Here is a 9,094-nt window from a genome sequence, read left to right as displayed (position 1 = left end):
TAGTTGGCAGGCCAGGAGTCTTTTTTTCTCATTTATACACAGTTTAATCTCATGCAGTCAGAAAATTGTATTAGAATCCCTAAAGAACATATTAAATTTATTAATAGACAAATCAAAAAAAAGTTCTCTGATGGATATCCTCAACAACATCCAAAAGGCAAACCATATAAATGTATAATAAAACTTTATAATTTGTAGACAACCTTGTCAAGAATATAATTGTTCCATTCATTAACATCTGTGTGTCATGTTGTGAGAATATGCTGCTACACATGTAGCTCCCAAGTTTCTCAATATATGGCAGCCTATTTACCTCTCTATGGATGCTATGGTATCATAAGATAATTCCATGGTCCCGCACACATAAAATCAATTGAAAGCTTAAAGAAGCATTTATTCTGTTTATTTTGACTTGAACAGCTTAAAGAACATAACATAACTAAAACATGCAACTAGCCAGGTTTCAGGATTATTAATATATGATGATGTAGCAACCTGGATCCATCTGAACATACACATAAAATAATCACTAGCAACTTAGAATAACATAAAAGCTATAGAGCAGCAAGCTACCACCTTCCACACTACCGATCAACATTTATAGAGAAGTAGTTTTGGTAAGAGATCCCTGGTATTCACTACAGATCATACTACATGCCTAAGAAATGAAGAAAAAGATGGGAAAACAAGTTGTTCAATTCCCAAAAGGATTAACAAAGATAAAAGCTTTACCTGACACTCTGGTTGCCCTACTCTTTCGGGATAACCCCCCTTAATTCTTGCAGCAGCAATAGCCTGACATTGAGCAGGACCTCATCAAGACCATCAATCATGTGGAAGTGGACTTATAGGTATAAAATCAAACAAAAAATAATACATATAAAAAAGTCACTGAAAATAAGTACTAGAATAACCATACAAGGTGATTTAAAATCATTATCAGTAAAAAATCGATATAACAATATCATCCAGATGCATGAAGCAATTCTTTTCTATAATATATAATTTAGCTATAAACTCTAGGAACAAAATCAGCTCCTCTGTATGCAACTAATAATAGAAGAATCGGTGAGAATGACTTGGACAGTCATGCAATATAAAGGTCCTATCTGTTGCACGAGGACCGATATGTCCTTAATGATCCATTCTGATATTTGTCAATTATTCAGGAGCCTGAGCTGCTCCTAATTTTTCTCCCTTGATATAAAATTTGCAACAAAAGTGAAGAAGGATTTGAATTAGTTCTATAGCAAAGCTTCCTTTGTTCCTTAACCATCAATGAAATATTAATTGTTTTACATAGAAACCAAAGCACAAATATGACTCACTTTATTGTTGGAATCCATCTTTTTATATAAATTATAGCTCAATTTAACCATCCCAATTCACATCTTCAACCCCTTTAATTGTCTTCATTGCTAAGGTCATCTCAACAATCCTTTTGGTGCTTAGCATTATAATTAGAAGCTTCATGCAAACTAATTGGACCCACTATATCTCATTACCATGGTTATTAGCATCTTTTTGCCTCTATCTGGTGCCATCCCAATCTATCTGCAGAGTTACAATGTCACCAGAATTGCATTTTGGCACTACAAGACATTAACAACATCAGTGCATCACTATTCAATATACCTCTCCTTTATCATCACATATGGCTCTTTGATGGAAATTAATTTTTCCTCTATTGTACTAAAGAAAGAATAACATCCATCTGATCCAGATTGTTAAATGATCTTCCATTTATAGGAGCAGAAAGAAAAAACAGACAGTTCTATTGCTCTATATATTTATCTTGTTTGTGTTTTAGCTATCCCAAATGTCCTTTGTTATATAACCAAAAAAGGAAAATATAAACTTTCTTTTTCATTTACATTCTCTTTCTTTTATAACATAAACTACAGAAAGAGACTTCTGCTGAAGAAAAAAATTATTTGCACCTTTGTGGCTCCAAAATAGATCACACAGTAGATTATATCTGACATGACCTTTATTTCATCCTTCTATCCATTTAAAAATCTCATGTTATGAAAAAAAGACCAATAGTTTGTCCCTATTAAACTCAAAAAGCCATGCTTTAAAAACTCTCTGTTCATATTTAATATAGCATCAAGGATGAGGGATGCTAAATGTTTAGTAATTTCTATTCCAACCAGAACAGAGATACCCCAGAGGCATTGGCATTAATATTTATATGTAAATATGTATAGAATTTGTCTAAAGATCATCTTGAATTGATGATTGGCAATTATGAATTACTTTGTTTCTATCAAAGTAAAGAAAACTTGAACTGTGGTTCGCGATGGATTTTCATGAAATCTCTCATGTTTTCAATTTCGACCACTACAAGAACAAGGCCATGAGCTTGGACTCCAGAGCTGATGCAACAAACAAACTTATGCATGTGTTCTGATCCAACACATAAACTATAAATTATTCTTTGTATAAACCCTTTCTGAGGGTGTTGCAAAGTTTCAGTAGTCCTTATACTTCTAGGTTAAATTCCCCTTTTTTAGCTTCATGAAAAGAACTAATAGGAAAGTGAATCGTAACCTGATGATAATGATAAATATAATGAGTGGTTTTCTATTTTAAATTATCGGGCTAAATATAAGTAAAGAGAACTTCTCTCATAGGGTCTCCATATAAAGGTTTTGGATTTTCTAGCCAATCCAATACGGTTTCATATTCTTCGGGTATAAAGCCACTAAAGAACCAGTATTCATGTTTAGTTGGTGAAACCTCAAGTTCAGAAGATAGGTGGTGTAGATCCCACCATAGAAAAGTAGATTTGAATCTTTCTTTTTGCCTTCATTATCAAGCTTGCCTCTTTCTGATACTTCCTATAGGTAGAGCACATCATGTTCTCAGAAATCACATTGCCTTCGACCATCATGCCCCCACCCCCCCAAACCCCAAAAAAAAAAAAAAAAAAAACGGACTTCAACCTAGGAAATTAGGTCTCTCAGTCTCTCTCTCTCTCTCACACACACAACATCCTGTCCCCTGATCCTTTATATCTTACACCTCAGCGGCCACCTAAGGTGCACCAGCATCTCTATCATTCATCATCCTCCATCTCCCACTCCAGCCCCATTCACCAATACTATTTCACAATGTTGTCATGTGTTCAGATTGATACAAGTTTGTCATCCTACAAACTAAGGAACTGGAGGTCTTCTAATAAGTATTGTTTTTGTATTTTTTTTCATTTTCAGATGTTGATTTGGTTCTGCTAAACAGAAAACAATTACCATGATTCTGTTGAGCATTTTCATTTGCTTGCTTTATTTGGATCTCTGAATATTTGTTGTTAAAAGCTCGTTTATTAGTGTTGCCAGTAGATCCCAAGTTTTGTGTCTAGCTTATAACATTATGTTTAATTCAGAGGTCTATCTATTCTTTAAGCATCCAAACATAAATTTTTGAAAAAAAAGGTTGCATTATTCTCCCATTGAATAACAGGCATCAACCAATGTAATGAAAAAAAAAAGAACTAGATCCCATAGTTTTCCCTTTTTCTATCTTATGAAATAGAAATCCTAACTATCCAAACAGGGCCTTATTGGTAGAGACATGCAAAACACTTAGTGCAGCTAGCCACATCACAAAGATGGAGATACTCTGAACATGCAAGGCAAGAAATAAGTAATAGGCAGTATAGCGCTAACTAGCTTGGGACTAAGAACAAGCAAATCCATTGTTCTTTATTTATACTGACATATTTTTTTTAAAAAAAAGGAAGAATATAAAAAAAGATTGTTCCTCAATATAAACAGCAGGCAAAGGCACATATCGCTTTGACAATGTATCGGAGAATAGACATGGGAACTTTCAGAAGATTTGATTCAAAATCTCACAGTTTGTCTTCATTTATAAAGGACTAGTTAAAAATATGAAACTGCATCCAAATAACTTTTTCAATATCTGGTTATTAAAGAATATCAGAATCCTTTAAAGCCAATTCCCGGGTTAAGAACATTTTTCAGAAGTAAAAGTGGTTAATTTTGTGATGCATATAATACAAACTAAGAATGGCAAAAGAACTTGTCTTTCACTTTCTTAAACTTTTCTTGGCCCTAACCCTCCATGCCAAAACTTAAACTACTGAAACAATCAAGACCTAAGTTGCTTCTTTAATCAAGCTACATTAATTAATTAGGAACAAAAGGTTGTCATACATTGAACGCATGGTTTGCTGTACCAACTTGTATTGCCCAGTACCGGGCAAACTGTACATACCGGTAAGATAACAGTACAATAAGGGGGCTTGATATAGTACTGCAGTAACTGCACCAATGCATGGTACAGTTACCATCTCATGTCCAGCAATGTACCATGTATCGGTATGGGAGTTACAATACTAACTTGTACCGTACCAATACAGTACTAGTGTGGTGACCAATACCTATACAACAAACCTTATTTCTAAGGAAAAGGCACACATGTTTGACAAAATAAAGAGATCTCAATTTTAGGTTATAACACCAAATATTCTAAAGAGTGTATGCATGACACTACTTATAGAGGTTTTGACCAGCTGCTGTCTTGTGTATTCAGCATTCCTTCTTATTCAGTGCAAAATCAGCTCACCAACCGACTTGAATCATCATCCATACTATTCTCTCCTCAAACTTTTGCATTAATTATCAAGACAAATATATGCTTGTGATCCCACATGTGTGCGCACATATACCTTCTTACCAGTCCTTTCACATCAACAATTTGACTACATCTAGCATGCTGAATCCATTGATTCATTGATCTAGTGTCAAAACTCTTGGCGTATCATCAACTTTGAGTCCAAGGGGGTCACTACAAAAATTAGCATGGTTGTTTACATTGGCAGAGCTAGGATTTTGCTCAAAAATGTGCAACTCTTTAAAAAATGTTTCTAATGAATATATAATTTTAAAGTTGTAGGCATCAAGAGAAACTAAGCACAAGTTTAGGCTCCTAGATCCCATAATGCTATTTTCTATGATTTCCATGAGTTAATCAAAGAGACTATTTGTTTTCCTACTTCTCTATCAATTTGTCTTCCTCTCCTTCTTCTTCTGCTAACCTAAATCAGCAAAACATTGATGCGAATAGATGTGGATGCTCTGAAAATCAAAGTGTAATGTAAAACAGTAAGTATAGAGTAGCAAGTTTTAGTCTCTAATGCAAGCCAAAGTATCTATACTATCCACAGGCAGGTCAACCTAACAATGCACTCCATGATTGTAGGAGTTAAGTTTATCCTAATTTTAGTGAAAAAAATCTATAAATATTCTCTCATAGTAACCAACCTCGCAATTTTTGGGGGAGGTGGGGTGGCAGTTGGTTGTTTACATAGCATGCATATGTTCAACTATACTCATCTACCTTATGTTTACCAGCATTCTTTGTTCTTTTTATGAATCTATTCTTGCATAAGAAGGAATTTGGACATACATAGCATGCTAGTCTATGCGGGTATTATAAATGCACGTAAGCATGCCAATTAGATAAGTAGTTCACTCCCACACTTACTCTCCGGTCTAATAGTTAAACCATTCACGAAAGGAATTTACCAATAGGAAGAATAAACAGTGAACAACTAAGAAAAGTGACTCATCTTTGTATGCATAATATAGACCTAAGATGATGGACAAACAAGCAAACATAGTTTAGGTTCTACATTGCCTCACAAAAGATATGCCTTTTACATGGAGATACAAATGAGAAACCAATAAGTTATACTTCTTAGTTTACAACAACATATTCAAGAAACAGGAAGAAGGCAAAATGCCATCAATTGCCAAGATGCACATTGTATATTATATCCATGAATTGTAATGATGGTACATAAATCTGATACTTGTTCAAACTATGAAATCAAGTATTTATATGCTTTTGCACCATACTTTCTGCTCCATGTGATCATCTAACCCCCATTTGTAGATTTATGCCTTCTTTTTTGTTTATCAAAGGTGATTTAATGGAAATGGGGCAAAATGATGATATCACATCAAGGATCACCAGTATCAAAATGACAAATGGTGTTACAATGAGAAGAATGGACCATGCCCCAACATTATCCAGTTGTCCACCCAAGAATCATACTAAAAACTAACAAGAGTTTGTTCAGTCAGTTCAAAAACTGTCAACCAAATCATGCTTCCCCAAAAAAAAAAGAACAAAAGAATGAAAAAGCCATCTTGTTGAAGAAACTGATTCCAATTTGGAGGGTAAAGTCTGCATAATCACAGTGATTCAGCAACCCAATTGCACACATTTGCAGGCAATTGAACAGAATGGCATGTAAATGATGCTATGTAAATACTCAGTGCTAAATAGGAAGAGGAGAGAGGAGACAAGAAAACTTCAAGACATTAGGCCAACTGACTTTGCAGTTATAGATATGCTGATTATACAAACATGTCATAGTAAAAAAAGACATCAAAGGGAAATAAGAAGGAATAACCACATTGTTGACATTTCAAACTGTCAAATACAACAGAGACAATCGAGCAAGTATTTGAATTTACCAGCTTTCTATTGGGTGGGTGGTTAAATTTACAAGTCATTCCAAATCTACAGAGGCCAGTCCTGATGTAATAAGCACAGTCTGGCTCTCCTGGCCTCTCGGGATAGGGTCCAGATTCCATTGACTCACTCCCTCTCAAATTCATTTGCCACATTGCCTCTGCAACAGCACCAGATTGATAGATTTTTTTAAGAACAAAATGACCATGTTGAATAAATTTGCTTCTTTCTTCAACAAAAAAAAAAGCATCCAGGGATGACCCAGCTGACCCTTCGTCAATTAAGCAAATACAATTCTGAGAAAACTTCTGAGGAAAAAAACAGGATCTGTAACGTAAAAGGCAACTTGTAGGAAAATACGGAACCATTTACAAACCAAAATACAACATAACAACATGAACAGAGTAGCACTGCTTTAAAAGTCAAATAATAGTTTGAAAGCTGCGATCACATGAATGCGAGATAACAATTTTCAACTTCCGAGGTCAATAAGCCAAGCAAACAGAAAGAGAATACAAAAATTACAGGAAGAAAAGCAATAACTGTTGAAAACACGAAATTTACCAAAATAAATTAAAAAGCCTCGTTTCAGTAAGGGGGAAAGAAAAGATCAAGATTCCAAATTTCAAGGTTAAACCAGCGGTAATTCCATCAATCCAAACCAAGCCCGAAGCTTTCTCAAAAAAATTTTCATAAACCGGAGCAACGACCGAGAATTCCACCAATGACCGTACTAAATTGAACAAAAAGAGGCCCACTTTCGATCCATTCATGCCGAACTCCCAAAACGAGGAACAAGGCAACAAATCCAACACCATCAGCATTACCATTACTACAGTGGACGGAAGGAACGCAAGAAACCCTAGCCCTGACCTTCGTCGAGCGAGGAAGATCCTCCGTCACGGCCGCGGCGGCCTGGCGCCGTGCATCTGGACTCTGGTTCCCTCGTACTCCATCCACCACCACACCAAATCCCCGCCGCACCCCCATTCCCCTCCACCGCGCGCGTCAGATTCCGGCGTCTTCGATCGCGAAACAAGAGGACGAGGAGGAGGAACAGCAACAGCAGCAGCCAAGAGAGAGAACAAGGAATTGAGAGGAGAAGAAAAGAGACGAGGAAGAGGGCGAGAAGAAAAGAGACGAGGAAGAGGGCGAGGAGGGGAAGCGCTCTCCACTCCACAAACGAGGAGAGGAATAAAACCAGCCATCCGCCCCGACAACCAGTCGTTTTCTCCCCTCTTTTTCCACCCGCGCGAGCGAAACCGAGCTAAAAAACTAGTAGTAATAATATTAATAAAATTACTATTTAAAACTTGTAGCCTTTAATGACGAAAAGAAATCGGCTAAAATATTAATTCCCCCCCACTGAAACCGGAAACGGTTTCCTAAACCCGCCCTCTCCCCTGTCTCGCGAGCCAGCATAACGCTCGCTTTATCGCATTAACAATCGTGCGAATTGATGGAATGGACGGTACGATGAGACGGAGTGGGTTAAGTTGGACTGGGCCGCGAAAATGGGGGAGCGGAAGATGGGAGGCGTGGGCGAGAGAAGCGGGTGGGGGTTGCCGGATTTGGCATTTAAGGCGCCGGAACCGCGCGTGCGGTGCCCCGGGGAAGGGTGGGCCCAGAGGGGAAAAAAAGGACGGCGAAGAGAGAGCCACGTCAACGATTCGGATACGGTGCACTTTGCTTCTCTCTCCCATGTCCCATACGCCGACCAGAAACCCACCTCGTCTACACGACTGGGGCCCACAGGCGTGGTAGTTTACTAATTATGCGTTGAGGGGAGTGGTGCAGTGTGGGCTGTAATGGGAATGGGTGGATTTAAGTGGGCGAGGTTTTCTTTTCGTCGGTTTGGTCCCGTTTTGGGATTCCCTGTGGCGCTCATTGGTCCTTGCCCCCTTTCGGAGTGAGGGCTCGGCTGCCAGCTGGCGCGGTGCGGCGCGAGGAAGAACGGCTCGGCTTGGGCGGGGGATTTGGGCGACGTCAGGAGATTCGCACGTTGACGGGACGTGAAGCGAGTGGTTTGACTTTCGGAATGCCTACCTTCTATATGCGCATCTTCGTTTTGCAGGTACAGCTTGTCTACTGTATACAGTTTTCATCAAATACTGTACAGCATCCGATAATTATTATTAAAAAATAATTAGTTACATACACGTGTCTTCGTTAATAACCATCCATGTTCTTAGAGCGGCAATTGAACATTGCACCAAAATATTAATGAGCTGTTAAGGTAAAAAAATAATTTTATATAGGATTCCACTTGGGCTTATGCAGAATGCGTTATGCATGGTCGATAAAAGTGTAAATGGGTCAAGTTGACTCTTTCTAATTTTGGACCTGGATAACTCAATAAAAATTAGGTCGAGTCGTATCGGATTTACGGCTACAATTTTTGATCTAATGGGTCATTTGAATTGGATCGAGTTCATGTATAACTTCTCCCAATTCAAAAAAATCGGATTCGGTTTAGGTTCGAATCGGATATATTTGTTGAGGTCCAATTCATTAAAAGACTGTTAAAGTACAACGAATTTACCAAATAACTGATTTTAGTAGCATTGTAGCATCAATCGATCCA

The 9,094-nt window shown here is 37.6% G+C and overlaps 1 long non-coding RNA gene across 2 annotated transcripts; it reads right to left on the bottom strand.

Annotated features, from left to right (window-relative positions):
• Positions 1 to 410: 410 nt before the first annotated feature.
• Positions 411 to 7,443, bottom strand: LOC120109479. Of its 2 annotated transcripts, none has more exons than XR_005510357.1 (3): positions 7,338 to 7,403; positions 6,513 to 6,670; positions 411 to 795 (listed from the first exon to the last, which is right to left on the bottom strand). It is a non-coding gene; the product is annotated as an uncharacterized LOC120109479 (long non-coding RNA). The 2 variants fall into 2 exon arrangements; XR_005510356.1 differs by having other exon boundaries at positions 413 to 795; positions 7,384 to 7,443.
• Between the last annotated feature and the right edge of the window lie 1,651 nt (positions 7,444 to 9,094).

The sequence above is a fragment of the Phoenix dactylifera genome, unplaced genomic scaffold (genome assembly GCF_009389715.1).
Source record: "Phoenix dactylifera cultivar Barhee BC4 unplaced genomic scaffold, palm_55x_up_171113_PBpolish2nd_filt_p 002257F, whole genome shotgun sequence".
NCBI lineage: Eukaryota > Viridiplantae > Streptophyta > Magnoliopsida > Arecales > Arecaceae > Phoenix > Phoenix dactylifera.
The sequence above is the reverse complement of the archived record's forward strand: the minus strand, read 5'-3'. Positions and strand labels throughout refer to the sequence as shown.